This window comes from Brassica rapa, chromosome A05, assembly GCF_000309985.2.
Source record: "Brassica rapa cultivar Chiifu-401-42 chromosome A05, CAAS_Brap_v3.01, whole genome shotgun sequence".
Classification (NCBI taxonomy): domain Eukaryota; kingdom Viridiplantae; phylum Streptophyta; class Magnoliopsida; order Brassicales; family Brassicaceae; genus Brassica; species Brassica rapa.
This window is the reverse complement of record NC_024799.2, coordinates 8,395,027-8,413,485: the sequence shown is the minus strand read 5'-3', so window position 1 is coordinate 8,413,485 and position 18,459 is coordinate 8,395,027.

The window sequence follows — 18,459 nt, the reverse complement described above, 5'->3', positions numbered from 1 at the left end:
ATTTATAACTTTTTAGGATTCAATATATAAAACATATAAAATACATATCCAATATTTGTATCACTTTGTGCAGAAAACTTCCAGAAAATTTCGTGGGAAGTCTTCTAGCATAAAATGCATTAGAAGACTTGTCTTGAATTCTTCCGACAGTTTTTTGAGAAGTCTTTTAAAGTCAATTTCAGATCTGGAAAACCTGCAAATTCAAAAGCATTCATATGACTTCAAAACAGATAAAAACTTCAAAAATATGATTTTATGCTTAAATAATAAACAAAACAATTACAATAGGTTGAATCTATAGCTTTTTAGAATATAATATATAAAGCACAAAATAATACATATCCAACATTTATAGATCTACTTTTGAATGAGTGAAAGATGAGAACCATGTAATGAAAAACGTGCAAAAAGAAGATAAATTAATGAGAAGACATAAAAAAATGAGAAATGAATTTAAATTTGGTGTTTTGATGTTCAAAGATATTAGAGAGAGGTTGGAGAGTTTTAGAGTGAGAAACATTACATTTTTGTTGCAGCCATTTGAGAGGAAAAAAGAGAATGTGTTAATTTTCTTTATATATAGAGACAAAACTTCCAATTAGGTTAAATATTTTCGATATAGAAGACTTCTTGGGAAGTCTTCTAAGAGAAGACTTCTTTAAAAGTCTTCTAAGAAAAAACTTCTTAAGAAGTCTTCTAGATCCTAAATTCAAATGCATGAGAAGACTCCTAGAAGACTTCAATTTAGGCGGGAAACCTATATTCTACAATCATTTAGGCGGGAAACCTAAATTCTAGAAATTTAGGCGGGAATATGTCAGAAGACTTCTTGGGAAGTCTTCTTGTGAAAACGTCTTGGGAAGTATTCTTGTGAAGACTTCTTGGGAAGCCTTCTTGTGAAGTCTTCTGGAAGTTTTCCAAACGTAAACTAATCAAATAACTAACTAAATAGCAAATAATAACTCATTAAACTTATAAAGTGTTTAATATACACAAAACTAAATACATCGAGGTCAAAACAAATTTTTTAAAGTTAAGATTCCAAACTCTAGTCCTATAAATACCAACAATACTATAACATATGTTACCAAACCCTAAACTAAATGCTATCATGACTAATTCTACATTCACCCAACCCTAGAAGACTTCGGGAAGACTTTGATTTAGGCAGAAAACCTAATTTTTTTCTAAATTTAGGTGGGAACCCTAAATTCTACCAAAATGTAGGTGTGATATGTCAGAAGACTTATTGGGAAGTCTTCTGTGAGTCTTCCAGACCCTATAATCAAATAACTAAGCAAAAAACACTTTCCCAAACTTTTAAGATATTTAGAAATTGTTTAAATCAAGTTACTAATCACATGAAGGTCAAATATTTTTTTTAAAAAATAAGATGAGATTTCAAAATCTAACCCTAAAAATACTAACAATACTACAACATATGTTACCATACCCTAAACTAAAGAATATCATGACTCAATCTACATTCACTCATCTATGTTAAAAATAATTTAATTTCAGTAAAACTAAATTTCCATCTTTTAGAAATGTTTATTAATACATGATTTTGACTTTTTCCCTTTGAAATTTTTTTTTATAAAATTTATTAATTATTTTAAAGATCTAATCCATAAGAAGACTTTCTCTGGAAGACTCCTAGATGACTAATGGAAGACTTTGATCTAGGCGGGAAACCTAAATTTTTCAAATTTAGGCGGAAACCCTAAATTCGACTAAAATTTAGGCGGGATATGTCAGAAGACTTCTTTTTAAGTCTTCTATGAGTCTTCCAGACCCTAAAATCAATTAACTATGCAAAAAAACACTTTCTTAAACTTAAAAGAAACTTAGAAAATATTTAAATCAAGTTATTAGATACTTACTAAACATATATGGGTCAATTTAAAAAAACGAAAGTAAGATTTCAGAATCTAACCCTAAATATACATACAATACTATAATATATGTTACCAAACCCTAAACCAATCTATGTTGAAAATAATTCAATTTCAGATGAACTAAATTTACATCATTGAGAAATGTTTATTATTACATGATTTCAATTTTTTACCCATCAAATATATTTTATAAAATTATAAAATTATTTTTAAGATCTACTAAACGAGAAAACTTAGAAAAAAGTCATAATAGAGAAGGGTTATAATGGTAAAACTGAATACATGTTTTTTGTTTGTTTGTAAGGGGGCTGTTATAGTTTCACTAGGCTTTTGGATTACTTTTGCATTTGATTGAATATGAGGTACACTTTTATATTCAAAATCAGGTTTTGAAACATTTTTTGGCAAATCCCCTAATTTCAAATTGAATTTATTTCAAATTTAAATTTAAGAAATATTTTAAAATATTTTTTAAAAAGAAATATTCATTTATATTTCTAATGTAAAAATAAACATATCCTATCTATTTAGCACAAAAAAATATGACGTATTTCATATGTGTTTTTTTTTAAAAATTTAGTTCACTTAGAAGTCATACCTTCAAATGATTTTACCATGTAATACAATTAATTTGCACTTTAAGATGAAACATTTGATCTTTGTTAATATCGTATATATGCAACTTTAGTCTACTGTTATTAACGTTTGTTTATTCTTCTGATTAAAAACCAATTCGGTTTATTATTTAAACAACTATAATTAATTGATTTAATTAATAATTATATATCAAATTCTCTATTATGTAGGTTTAACTTACTTTAATTTCCACATATATTTCAAATTTTAAAATAAAACAAAATTTATGTAAATCAGTATTGTTACATAATAATGTTTTCAAAATAAAGTTTGTTACAAAAATACAAAATTTATAAAATTTATAGTAATAGTATTATACGCCACACAATTATTATTATAAAATTAGAAAATATATAACACCAAATTACATTAATTTATTGATATATTTTATTACATAATCTAAAATATTTTATAACGAAAACCCGCATGGTCGTTAGGATCAATATCTAGTTACTGTATATACTAAAATAAACCTTGGTTGTTTATAAGATTGGATAAAGATCAATTTAAAGTTTTATATCTAATATAAAATAATACACAGGATTTTTTGGACAAGAAACTTTTATATTAAATTAAAGTCCCGACGAGCTTAGGTGGTTATCGGAGGTATACTCAGCAGTGAAATGATAAACGAAAACCACTACAATATGACGAAAGATATATGTGGGAAAAGAGCAAAAAAAAAACCTGTATCCTAAAGCCTGTGTTCCGAAGAACACATTGAAGTCAAATTTAAGACCGACGTTGAAACACCCAATCAATGGGATTGGAGAACGGTTAGTACCCGTCTCGGTCTAAACTCGATGATAGGCCGGCAACAATTGAAAAATCTCGCACTAAATCTTTAAGTTTAACTTATTATGCAATATTTGATATCTCTAACTTCCAATTATTAAACTAACTGTACATAACGTTGAGCCAGACATTTGATTTAAAAATCTAAAAATCACATGCACAATTCAGTCACTATATGTGCTTTCTTTATCTTAACAAAGAAATAGAATATATATGCATAATTCCAGATGACCATGAACTTAGGTGACCAAATTAGTATTCTCATATGGATCATTAATATTCCATGTTCTAAGCAATGATATATACGAGTCAACTCTAATAAAATAATATTTGAAACCCTTTCGCATGGAGAAATTATAATATGATACGTTATAATACAATATTCATAATTTAATCGTATCAAATATACCCACAAACATCATGTAAATTTTTATATGCTGAAACTCATAATTATTAGTATGCATATCACATATACATCAAGGGAAATTTTTATATTTACCATTTTTTTGGTAGCATTCTTCATGTTTAAGAAACATTTTTAAAATTATTTTCGGGTTTTTTGCAAAATTGACCTACAACGTCAAACACAAAACTAACCTCACTTTTTTTTTTAGAAATTAGTTTTCCTCTATTCACCCCACAAGTTCATATAATTCACGAAAATGCCATCAATTTTTTTTTTTTGAAAAATAACATGTTTACTCTCTCACCCTCATCATCTTCAAGTAATTACAAAATTGTCATTGTCATCAATACCCTAACCACCAGGAACAACCAATTTGAAGCTCTTAATGCTCCCAAAATCGATTTACCCTTCTTCTTTCTCCATTCTTATGAACTAAACACAACATCTCTCTCATCTTCTCTCCACATTAAGCTAAAAAAAACCAAGAGTTTGATTCTATATTTTTTATGGTTCATAGAGTCAAAGAAACTAATGATTTTAAGTGGATCACTTTCGTTTGAGATTATGTGTTCTTGGAGAAGCCTTATGTGTGCTAAGGAAGTTATCTCACCAATTTAAGGTACGAAATCGAGTTTTTTTCCAGATCTGTTCGTCCAGACGACTTATAGGTAAGTTGTCTGGCTATAGACGACTTACCTGGAAGTCGTTTGGTCAAGGCAGAGGTTATTTTTGCATTTGACTATGAAATTTGTTTTCTGAGACGACTGAAAGTTAAGTCGTCTGATTTTGTTTGGTTACAAAAAAATCTCCAAAGAACCTAGATGACTTTCATTTCAGTCGTCATAGGTTAGTTTTGCATTGACTAGATTATTTCAGAAGTTTGACTTTCCTGGACAACTTACATTTCAGTCGTCTGGTGAAAAATGAAATATCAATATTTTATTAAAACTAGACGACTTACAATTACGTCGTCATAGGTTAGTTTTGTAATTGAAAAAAAAACTTCAATATTTAATTATACTAGACAACTTACAATTCAGTCGTCCACCCGACGACTTACATGTAAGTCGTCCACGATTTTATTCCGAGATTCTGGTGAAACCTCGTAAATCCTGGACGACTGAATTGAAAGTTGTTTGGGTATAATTAAATATTAAAGTTTTTTTTTCAATTGCAAAACTAACCTATGACGACTTAATTGTAAGTCATCGAGTTTTAATAAATTATTGATATTTCAATTTTTCACCAGACGACTGAAATGTAAGTCGTCAAGGAAAGTCAAAATTGTGAAATAATCCAGTCAAATGCAAAACTAACCTATGACAACTGAAATGTAAGTCGTCTAGCTTTTTTGGAGTTTTTTTTTAACCAAACAAAAATAGACGACTTATTTTTCAGTCGTCCCAGATAACAAATTTCAAAGTCAATTGCAAAAATAACCTCTGCGTTGACCAGACGACTTATATTTCACTACAAGAAAATTGCTATATTAAGACCAAAATTTTAGTCACAATCCCTTATATATTAATTGAAGAACATTTGAAAAGATGTAACCTCAATTTTGTATTAATTAAAAGAGGCCCCAATGCATAGGTGGCACTCAATTAGGTAGTCAATTACATTCAATTGAAAAATAAGTAGGTCCACATTCGATTTTTATATGTTGTTAGATACATAAGTTGGTCAAACTATATGATATAATGATATGATATGATATTTTCTTTCCTTAAAAAAAACCTACAGAATTACCAAAAATGACTAATATATATATGACAATTAATGATTTTAATAATAAAGATTTGATAACAATTTATATCTCCTCCTTCATTTTTTGTTTAATTTTATATTATTAAAATAAATTAAACAATCAAATTAGCTATAAAAATAAAATTTAGATTTTTTCGTATATGTTATATTTTGAATTTTTAAAAACGACAATAAATTACTAAAACTATTAAAATTATTATGTTAAAAATTAATGATCAATGGTTTAAATTTTTATTATAAGAAGATACACATGATTTTAAAACCATATGAGTAAAAAATATCATTTAATAATAAAATAAATATATATATATAGATTAAACACTATATACCATAAGATTACATAAATATTTTAATATCAAAACTTTCAATGCATTTTCAAGAACATTTATAAATTATAAACTTATTAAAGATTTCAGATTGAAAATTTTGTTATCGATGATTTAAATATTTTGTTATAAAACGATATGAATGATCATAGAACCGTATGATTATAAATTCTTATTTAATAAATAACTATACAAAATATACTATTCTTAAAAAAAAATAGGTTGGTCCATCTTAACTTATATTACACTTTTTATTAAACTAACTATCAAATTGATAAATAACGTACCAAAAAATGTTTTGCACTTTCCTTAAATAAAAGCTACGAAATTACCTAATATGATTAACGTATATGTGAAAAGTAATTATTATGAATAATAAATATTTGATAACAATTTTTGTATCTTAGTTATTTTTTTTAATTTTATATTATTAAAATATATTTAAAAATCACATTAAATATATAATAAAAACATTTATATTTTTTCTTATATGTTATATTTTGAATTTTTCAAAACGTCTATAAATTATTAGAAATTTGAAGATTCCCACTCTGAAAATTTTGTGATCAATAGATTATTTTTTTGTCATAATAAGTTACAAATGATCATAAAATTGTATTAATATGAACTTTTATTTAATATTATAAGAAGATACACATGATTTTAAAACCATATGAGTAGAAAATATAATTTAATAATAAAACATATATATATATATATATAGATTATACTATATACCATAAGATTACATAAATATTTTAATATTAAAACTTTCAATGAATTTTCAAAAACATTTATAAATTATAAACTTATTAAAGATTTCACATTGAAAATTTTGTTATCGATGATTTAAATATTCAGTTATAAAATGATATGAATGTTCATAGAACTGTATGATTATAAATTCTCATTTAATAAATAACTATATAAAATATACTATTCTTAGAAAAATAGGTTGGTCCATCTTAACTTACATTATATTTTTTATTAAACTATCGAATTGATAAATAATCTACCAAATATTTTTTTTTCACTTTCCTTAATTAGAAGATACGAAATTACCTAATATGATTAACGTATATATGAAAATTAATTATTATGAATAATAAATATTTGATAACAATTTTTGTATCTTAGTTCTTTTTTTTAATTTTATATTATTGAAAGATATTAAAAAATCACATTAAATATATAATAAAAACATTTATATTTTTTTTATATGTTATATTTTGAATTTTTCAAAACGTCTATATATTATTAGAAATTTGAATATTCCCACTCTGAAAATTTTGTGATCAATAGATTATTTTTTTGTTATAATAAGTTACAAATGATCATAAAATATAACGCATATGAATTTTTATTTAATAAATATTCAAACTAAATAATATATATATATATATATAAATAATAATGATTTAAAGTAACAAGATTGGCTGATCAATTTAGTCGTCCAGTTGAAATCTTTCAAAAGTATGTGAAAGACTAAAGTCAAAGTAAATATGGATTTAGAATAATAGTTATATTTTACTAACCGAAATACCGAAAAAAACCGAACCAAACCGAAACCAACCCGATATCCGGATTGAACACCCCTAATCCAAATGAAGCCAAACTATTGTTTTATCTCCAAAATATAATAAAAATAATAACTTAATTCCGCGCAAGGCGCGGGTCTTATCCTAGTAGATGATATTCGGTAACAATATAAACATTGTGACGTAATTGTGATGATTTGAAAACGGTTACAATAGGCACGTCACAAATGAATTTTAGTAACAAAAATGTCACCGTGTTTGTGACATATTCATTGGTAACCATTAAGTCACAAGTAGCAACGATATACAAATGTAACAAACCTGTTACAATTACCAACTAAAAATTATGTCACAAAATTGTCATATTATGTGACTCTCATAACATCTTAATTCGGTGGCTTATTTCAACAAAAGGTTAGTCTTACACTGTCACAAATAAAGACTATAAAAACCATCACAAATATGTCTCATATAAGACTATTTTGTAGTCACAAATTTTCACGCTTATCACTAAATAATTTATTTTTATTAGTTAAGATTATCCATCTCGAATTTGTCACAATCTTTCAGCAATATATTATCAAACTATATATCGTTACAAACATATATGTTGTTACAACCACTCATCTATGTAGCCAAATTACATTTGTAGCTATACATTAATTATTATTTTTTGGTGTAACTAAAATATACAAAAATGAAGAAATAAAATAAATTAAGGTAAAACATAAACACTGTTGATGTCGTGGGATATATCAAAAGTGCAGCTTCCAGCTTCGGATGATCTTCTGATAATTATTGCGCAGAAAGCAAAAAATGGTAAAAAAATTCTCAGATCTGACCAGAATCTCTTAAAACAAACTTATATTGAAAGTGTCTTTTTTTTCCCTTCAACACCAGAGTCCGTCGTGCTCTCTGTTAACCTTCATCTTATTGCTCGAGTCGAATTTTTATCTTTTCTCTCCTTCCACGAGGGTTCTCCGTTTCTCTCGTTAGTCCCCGTCTGCTAGGAAAACACACCACCAAAGCGTAGCAGATGATGTATCAGTGGGGATCAACTCCCTCTTTCTCTTAACCCCAACGACAAGCACTCTCTCTTTTTCTTATCTCGTAAACGGCTGCAGCCCCTTTTTTTTTAGGGTGAATGAAAGTGCATACGCATATATACACACCGTGCCCCTAGTTTTAGGGTTTATGGGATAATGGATTTTCATTGGGCTTTAAATTAAGGTATAAATTTTTCTACAGCCATAAATTTATCAAGTCTCTTGATTTATTTATAAATTTATTTATGTGATATTCATTTTTTTTGTCAACATGTGATATTCATTTTATAATAAACAAAAATAGTTAGTATATCACTTTTTCTTTATGACATACATTTTTAATTAGTTTAGTTATTGATACATTAAAAATATATAATTGATATAATTTTGAAATTTTTTAACAAGATGTGTTCTGTTTTTTTTTTGGAAAGAAAATTAAGTAAACAATATATATATATATATATATATGTTAATGAATTTAAAATACAATTAATAAATTTAGTCATAGTATTGTCATAAACTGAGACTATTGCATTCACCAAAAAATCGTAACAATTATGTGACGACATATTAGGTCTCAATATTGTCACAGTTTGTTACAACTATTCTTTTTGTCACAACATTGTAACTAATTGTGACAAAATTTGGTTACAATTTAAACAGTCACAATATTGTGACAAAACATCTACTAATTTGTGACATAAAATATTAGTTGCAATATTGTATCACCAATGTCCCAGATTTGTGACTCATATTAATAGTATCAAAATTTAGTCACAATATCTCAATTTTCTTGTAGTGTTTTAGTCGTCTGGAAGACTTAGATTGAAGTCGTCCGCGTAAACCTAAATGGACGACTTCTCTGGAAGTCTACTAGATGACCTCCGTGGATGTCGTCTGCGTCAATGTTTAATAAATTTAACATTTTCTTGTTTCATATTTATTAATTAATATTTGGGTTACTGAATGAAATTTATAACTTAATTGGTGATATTTATGAGGTTACCAACATTCACGTTAATTAAAGTTTCTAACTGATCCGAGAAGACTTCCGTGGAAGTCTTCTCTGCTAGTTTTTAAGTCTTCTACGCTAATTTTTGAATAACTTGTATTTTTAAGAGTGATAAGTAACTTCAAAATATGTAAAACTCATATTTTCAAAATATGTTCTCTCCCTTAGTTTTTACTAAATTTGAGTAAGTTTTTCAACACAAACTTATAAAAAATATGATATGCTTTGACTAGTTACTATTGTTTGTTTCTATCTCTTAAGTATTATTGTTATAGACACTAATGATGATTATTGTTATGAGTTGGAAGAAGGGCTAAAATGCTTCTTAAAATATTGTATCAATATGAAGCTACCAACATTCTTGTTTATTAAGATGAGAAAAATGCCATTGGAGTTTATTATTACATATGAGAGATCCAAAGATAAGAAAAAGGGTACTGAAGTCTATTATTTCATTGATTTGTAAATTTGTAAACAAATTGTTAGCACATGTATTACATCTTGGGAAACATTATTACTGATTTTACAAAAAATTCACAACTAAAAGAGTAGATATGCAATTCACAAAACAGACCACAAACAAAACTATTATAGATCATTCATCTTCAAAGATAAGATTGGACTCCACTTGATATGGAAAAAGACTTTGTCAGATGACTTTCAAGAAGTCTAGACGACTTCTAGGAAGTCGAGACGACTTCCAGACAACTTTCAGGAGGTCCAGACGACTTTCAGGAAGTCCAGACGACTGAAATGGAAGTCGTCTGGAAGATTTCCTGGAAGTCGTCTATTGCATTATATTTTTGACGACTAACAGGTAAGTTGTCCCATATGTCTTCTAGATCTGAAAAACTTGCATATCCAAAAACGTTCAAATGGCTTAAAAACAGAAAAAATGAGTGAAAGATTAGACAAATCTACCTTTATAGAACACACAAAAATACATATCTAAAATTAATAGATCTAACTTTAAATGAGTAGAAGATGAGTACCATCTGATTAAAAACCTGCGAAAAAGATAGATTAGTAAGTAAGACATGAGACAAAACTGAAAAATTCATATAAAGTTTGGTGTTTTCAAGTCAAAGAAATTAGAGTGGGTTTGGAGAGTTTTAGTTTGGGAAAAAAGTAAGAACTTTATACAACAAGAAGTTACCAAATGAAGAAAAATCAGACATAAAAACTTACCAAAATGCTTAGATCTATTATGAAAGGGAGACTTCGTCAGAAGACTTCCATGAAGTCCAGACGACTTTCAGGAAGTCCAGACGACTTCCAGGAAGTCCAGACGAGTGAAATGGAAGTCATCTGAAAGACTTCCTGGAAGTCGTCTAGTGCATTATATTTTAGACGACTAACATATAAGTCATCCCAGAAGTCTTCTAGATCTGAAAAACCTACATATCAAAATCAGATCTAAAAAATCTGCATATCCAAAAACGTTTTTTTTTTTTTTGAACACATCCAAAAACGTTTGAATGACTTAAAAACAAAGAAAATGAGTGGAAGATTAGATAAATCTACCATTATAGAACACACAAAAATACATATATAAAATTAATAGATCCACCTTTAAATGAGTGGAAGATGAGTACCATCTAATTAAAAACCTGCAAAAAAAGATAGATTAGTAAGAAAGACATGAGACAAAACTGAAAAATTCATATAAAATTTGGTGTTTTCAAGTCAAAGAGATTAGAGAGAGGTTGAAGAGTTTTAGAATGATGAACATTATATTTTTGTTGCAGCCATTTGAGAGGAGGAGAGAGAATGTGTAAATTTTTCTTTATATAAAGAGACAAAAAGTCTAATTAGGTTAAATATTTTTGATTCAGACGATTTCCTAGACGTGTAAGTCGTCCAAAAGACTTTAATATTTTTAGTAGGAAATTAAAATATTTTTAGCAGGAACTAAAATTGAAGACTTCTCAGACGACTTACAAGTAAGTCGTCTGGTTTAAATTATTTAAACGGAAAAATATTTTTTTAAAAAATTTTAGGCGAAAATATTTGGACGACGTACATGTAAGTCGTCTTTTTAATTTGTTCACCTGACGACTGAAATGTAAGTCATCTAGACCCTAAACATAACCTTTAAACTTAATTAACTAACTAAACACTTCATAAAATCAAATTAAACTTCAAAAGTGTTTACTATACACAAAAATAAACACGTAGAGGTAAAAAATTAATTTTTCAAAAAAACATTCAAGCTTTCCAAAATCTAACCCTAAGAATACATAAAATACTACAACATATATTGCCAAACACTAGACCAAAGAATACCATGATTCACTACTTACACTCATCTATGTTGATTCAATTTTGTTATATTTTAATTTATATCACTTAAAACTGTTTACATGATTCTAATTTTTCGCTTATCAAAATTTTTTTAAAAAAAATTATAAATTATTTTTAAGATCAGCTACACCAGAAAATTTACTTTGAAGTCGTCCAGACGACTTCCAACATCTCAGACGACTCAGACGACTTACTAGGGCTATATTCGTAAAAATGGCTTCTGTTTTTTTGTTTGGTCACAAGGCTTTTAGGTTAGTTTTGCATTTGATTCAAGTTTGGGTATATGTTTGGGGTTAAAATCAAGTTATGGGTTAGTTTTTGTAAATTCTCAATATTTTCTTACAAAATACTCTTATACTTTTGTTTTCTATATATATAATAAATAAACATTTTAAAAAATAAAAAAATATTTTTTAATGATTTCGAATTATAATTTTTCAAAATTGAACTTTTTATCATTATTTTTTTAATTCTTTTTTTTTTAATAATAATTTTTGATTTTTAAGTATTTTTTATATATTTATTAGAAACCTAAATTTCACATTTCCAAAACCCTACCCCACCCTTCAACTCTAAATCATAAGTCTAGATTAGTTAACCATAAGTTTATAAATGTCTTTTATCCATCGTTAGAAGTGAAAGCAAAAGTGGTTAATGTAAACATGAAAAATGGTACTATAAATGTGGTATTTTTTTGCAATTTTCCATACATCAAACATATACAAAATAAGTATTATGAAATTAGGCTCTTATACGATTATTGGAAGTCATGCCTACATACACCAAATTATAATTATATTTATTAATTTAATTGCTTAAAATATCGTGCTAATACTGAACTAAACATATATTTTACAGTTTTGAGTATATTTGTTTATTTTGGAGCAAAAGGATAAACAATCCAAACCGAGATTTATTGCACTCTAAACTAGGCCTAGGTATTTTTAACCATAACCGAAACCCGATCTTTAAACCGAACCACCTAACCAAAATGTCGGTTATGTATCGGTAACGGATTTGATCAAAAACCCGGTTGGGGTTTACAACATATAAATATGAAAAAAATATTATATCTTATATATTTATACTTATTGTCCACATACATCCATATGTATAAGTATAAACAAGTCTTTAGCTCTCTCATTGGGTCCAGTAAAATGAACCTTAGTCATTTTTCCTGTTAACATGATTCATAATCAAATGAGCTCAAATGTCCACCCTATGAAACTTTTGAATTCACTTTTTATTTATATGGCCCAAACAACAATGTTAAAGGGAAGTTTGATTCATCTAGTTAGACTTGAATTTTTTTTTGGTATTAATGTTAAAGATATGAACATGTTGGTCTAGAATATTAAGTCCATTCTCTAATGGATCAATACCATAAAAGATCATCATTATGATCAAAAGAACAATACTTGTCTTTTAATCAAAAGTAAAATCCTTAATCAAAGGTATGAACATGTTGTTAGACTTGACTTTTTTTGGTATTAATGTTAAAGATATGAACATGTTGGTATAGAATATTAAGTCCATTCTCTAATGGACCGGAACCATTTATGATCATCATTATGATCAAAAGAACAATACTTGTCTTTTAATCAAAAATAAAACCCTTAATCAAAAAATAAAATCCTTCCAAATCCAAATAGGGAATGGAAATACTATTTCTGCTTATAGCATGTAACATAGTAGCAATTCATAAGTTATAAACCAAGAATAAAGGTAAAGACGAATGAAATGTTCCAAAATTTAATGCAACAATTTTTGCTCAATTTTCCACGCGTAGACCCACTTGTTCTTAGACCTTTCATATTTATAAAAAAAAATAAACACCACAACCGGTATCCAATACCCAAAAAATAAAATATGAAGTAGTAACATTTATTTATATAACGTAAATATTTGAAGATAACATTTCAAAAATCTTCTTTTTTCAGATCTTCAAAGCATGGCTTAAACATAGGTGAATGATCAGTCTTGTTAGGATTTGTAATATATATCTTAGCTTTATCCTCTTGTTCGAGAAAAAATTTCGTGTTTCGATATTAGTAAAGGAAGTTCGGTTCTTTAAATTCATCTTTTCAAAGACATATCACAGTGACATGAATTGCGAGGAGTTGACATTGCTTAATTAGAAGAATAAAAATATTAATATATTGTACGAAATAGAGAAATATCAATAATTAAGAAAACTCATATTATCAAATTAGATATAAATATTCATGATTCATATTTCACTAAAATTCGAGTGAGGTTTAGCTCATTCCCATGAATGTTTAATTATTTAGGTAAACAACCCTTTGTCACTTATATCAAATATAATTCTTGAGATGTTAGACGACTCTTATGTATTTTTTATACTTTTACGTCCAAAACGTTTTGATATCTTAATCAAGTAAACTAATCTTACATTCATATAGTAATTGTTATCATCTATCTGACTCATATAACTATAAACACCTTATTTTGGCAAGTCTATCATATAACAAAATAAATTTTGATAGTTTTAGATTCATATTTTAGCTTATTATGATTATTCTAGGTTGTATTTAGGTCTTCATGTTGTATTTGCATAAAAAATTGCATATCATAGGGGTTGGAATGCACATTTGGAAGGCGAAATTCAAGGGCAAATTGCACACTATGGAAATCTAGGGTCAAATATGAAGTTATCCAAAGTTCAGGGACCAAGGTTGCAGTTTTGGAATACTTGCTGGGTTAGATTGCAAGTTTAAAATGTTGGGGGCTGAATCAAAGGGAGGTTTCTGCGCGTCAATAGTTTTGGGGTAATAGAGTAAATATCCAAAACGTGAAGGGCTAGAAGTGAAAACATTCTAAAATCCACCATTGGAGAGAACGATGCTTTCTCTGTTCAGAATCTGAGGCTGATTCCCGACGACGACGACGAGCTGGCAAGGGAAGAGACGACTTGGACGGTTCTTCACGGTGGCTTGGAGATTTGATTGTGGTAGATTGCAATGAAGAGGAACAAAGTGACGAGTCTGGTTCCGGAGCTTCGCGGAGGCGCTTCTGGTCGGAGAAGAACAGTCGCGAGTGAAGGCCGTGGTGAGGAGCTTTGTCGTGGCTGATGATTACGGTGGAGGAGCTGAGACGGCCTGAACGTGAGGCTCTGTAGTGGAGCAAAACGGTGGAGATGGCTTCGGCGGTGAAGAGAACCAGTCACGGCGATTGATGAAGCTTGTTTAACGGCGGAGTCTTGGGCTCGAGTTTGATTTGGCGAGGAAGAGGAGACGCACGGAGACACATCAACCGGAGAGGAGAGGCTCGAGTAGAACAGAGACGACGAACCATAGTCTCCAAGCTCAGGCTACAGCGGTTTGATGCCAGCGGGGACGAGAAGTCGTTGTATCTGGAGCATAGCTCACAGCGGTTCAGTTGCGGGAAGACGTACCTACTCGGGAACTTCGAAGTGCTGAAGCGGGCAACACACAGCGGGTTGGTGAAGCCGCCGTACCATGGACGTGAGCTGGAGCGGTTTATGCTAGCGACATGCCAAGACCGATCGGAGAAGACAAATACGTGACTTCAAACTGTTGACCGGTTTAATCCGGTTTGACCCGGTTTAATTCTATCAAACCAGCTCGAGTTTCCCTCACCTGCAAATAGATTTAGACCTAAAAACCTAATTTTGATCTCATTTTCTCTCGAGACTTTATATAAACTTGTAAAAACTTGAATCTTTTGATAATCTAAAGAAGTATTTCATCTTATATTTATGTTTCTCTTGCTCATTAGTATGATTATCCTTGATCCTTATATGGTTTAAGGTTTCCCACGGAGATTAGTGAATATTGACTTTGTGATTCATGGTTAGATAAATTAGAATGATTAAGTGAATATTTAGGATGTTTATTACTTGATTAACAATGTTCTATAATGCTAAGTGTTCTTAATGCTAGATTAGACTTGATCACTCTTATCTATACCTTAAACTATTTTACGCCATGAATTTGTTTGTTAAAATGATTGAATGAACTTAGTATTATTCTTTACATATTTGGCCAACGGCAGTTGATGTCAGAGATGTTTAGTGGTTAGTAGACTTGTGATTCATGCATGCTTGATTGCGTTAACAAACGACATTTGATGTTTAATTCATGATTATCATAGGGGTTTTTGCCACGACAGTGGATTAATCTATATTTGAATGAGATCTAGACCTATAGACTTGTTGATTGTTTTGTTTGAACATCCTAGATTGAACTTTGATCACCTTATATCAATTATTCTTGACCATGGATCCATCCTTAGTATTTGATTGAATTCTTCCACTTATTTCTTGATTGGATTTGGGATCACTTTGTTTGTATTTTTAAGATATTAGTTTGTTACAAATCATTCATCTTCTTGTTTGCTTAGATTAAGAAAGCTTGTGTATTCTTGGTGTTATAGATCATTAGTTTCTAAAATATCATTCGATTGTGGTATTATTGGCACATTAGGTTAATTGGTATGCGCTTAAATGCCATAATCAGATATGCATCAATGTACTTGATATTAATTGAAAACTTAATCTTAATTCAGTTTTATATATAATCCAATTTTTATATTGAATATAAATTAGTGCGAATAATACATATCATATATGTATTTTAATTAGAGTAAAAATTATTATATAAATTTTAATCTTATTTTTTCCAGGCCTAATCTAATTAGGTTTTAGAACAAGACACCAAAACGAACACGTTCCATGCTCTCAAAATCTGAAACATTATAATGAATATACGGTTTTTACAAAACAAAGCCATTATTTTATGGCTTAAACCAAAACGAATGGTGTCAGTCTGGATTAGAAAATTATATTGTTAACCAAAATAAACCTTGCACTAAATCTATAAGATAAGATAAAATATTTATGTAATATTCACCATCTCAAACTTTTAATGATTAAGCTAATTATATTGGACCACTGATTTAATATAAAAATCTAAAAATCACATGCTTTCTTTATTATAATAAGTAAAAACAATGTATATGAATAATTATATAGATCGATGATCATGAAGTTGACCATGAATAATTTTTTTTTTATGTTCGGAGCAAGGATATCCACGAGTCAAATTTAAAATTTGAAACACTTTCACAGCGAGCAATTATAATATGATTATTATCCGACAATCTTTATAATTTAATCATACCAATTATTTGCAGATACATCGTGTAAAATTTAGATATGCTGAAAGACATAACTATTAGTAAGCATATCACATATACATCAAACCGGTAGTACTATTAGAATTCATACCAATTAGGCTCTGATACTACAATTAGAATTCTTACCGATATAGAATAATTTTTAAATTATATTTATCAACTCAATAGCTTAGAATCTTATGCTAGTTTTGAATTAATATAGATTTTATCGTTTCAAATATACTTATTTATTTTGAGCTGAAAATGAACAAGCTAAATTTAGATTTATAGCATTACAAACGCGGTGTTTATACCGGATCTAGATCAGAACGGGACGGGACGTGAGATCTAATCTCAAAAATAAACAAACTATTAATTTTTAGTAAACCCTTTCTCAAAAAAAGAAAAGAAATTAGGACGTCTACCTACGAATTATACCATAGTTAACATTCTACCAAAAGACACCATTCTAGTCACTGTTGATAATTTTCATAGACGCTGCTAACCCTATATCCAGTGAGAATACAAATCTAGTTAAAAGATACGCAATACTTAACTTTGGATTTTGTCAGTCATAAATCTTAAAGGGATCCTAGTAGATTTAGTAAATCTTCCTCTTCTCCAATAAGATCTTCAGTAGCCAAAAGATATCTCTTTCTCCGACTACTATTTTCTACCTCCCTCTTCTCAATATCAATGAAATTCAGAGTCAAACCCTAGTTTCTGCAACTCCAGTCACCAAATGGAAGATGGCAAACATCCAGCGTCACCTATCCGCATTCTGGACCGGATTTTCTCTATCGGTCAAGAACCAGTCAGAATTAGGGTAACGCCATACGACAAACCCTATGCAAAATTGCTGTCCAACTAATATTATTTTTACACATCTAACATTTTTCATTGATAGTTAACATTATTTTTACCTGTTCTTTAAAAATTTTAACCGGATAATAATATTTTATCAATATATATTTTAGTTTTGTTGAAAATAATAATTTCTTCAAAAGGACATGTATTTTTAGCTGATTATGTATAAAAACGTAATTATTTACATGCATGACCAGATTGTCAAAATTATTGTCCAACTAATATATATTGTAAGTGGCTTAACAAAATTGTTGTCCAACTAATATTATATTTATACATCTAACAATTCTCTTTGATAGCTAACACTACTTTTAGCTGATATTTGAAAGTTTTAACCGGATAATAATATTTTATTGATATATATTTTAGTTTTGTTGAATATAATAATATGTTTAAAAAGACATGTGTTTTTAGCCGATTATGTATAAAATGTAATTATTTGCATGCACGACCAGATTGTCAAAACTATTGTCCGACTGATATATATTGTAACTGGTATAACAAAATTGTTGTCCAACTAATATTATATTTACACCTCTAAAATTTTCTTTGATAGCTAAATATTTTTAGCTTGACTTTGAAAGTTTTAACCAGATAATAATATTTTAAAGTTTTAGTTTGTTGGTACTGATGCGGTGGTGGCGTCTATGAACTTATAGGCTTGTAAAAAGCGGATATGTTAATTGTTTGGGATTGTGATGATGAGT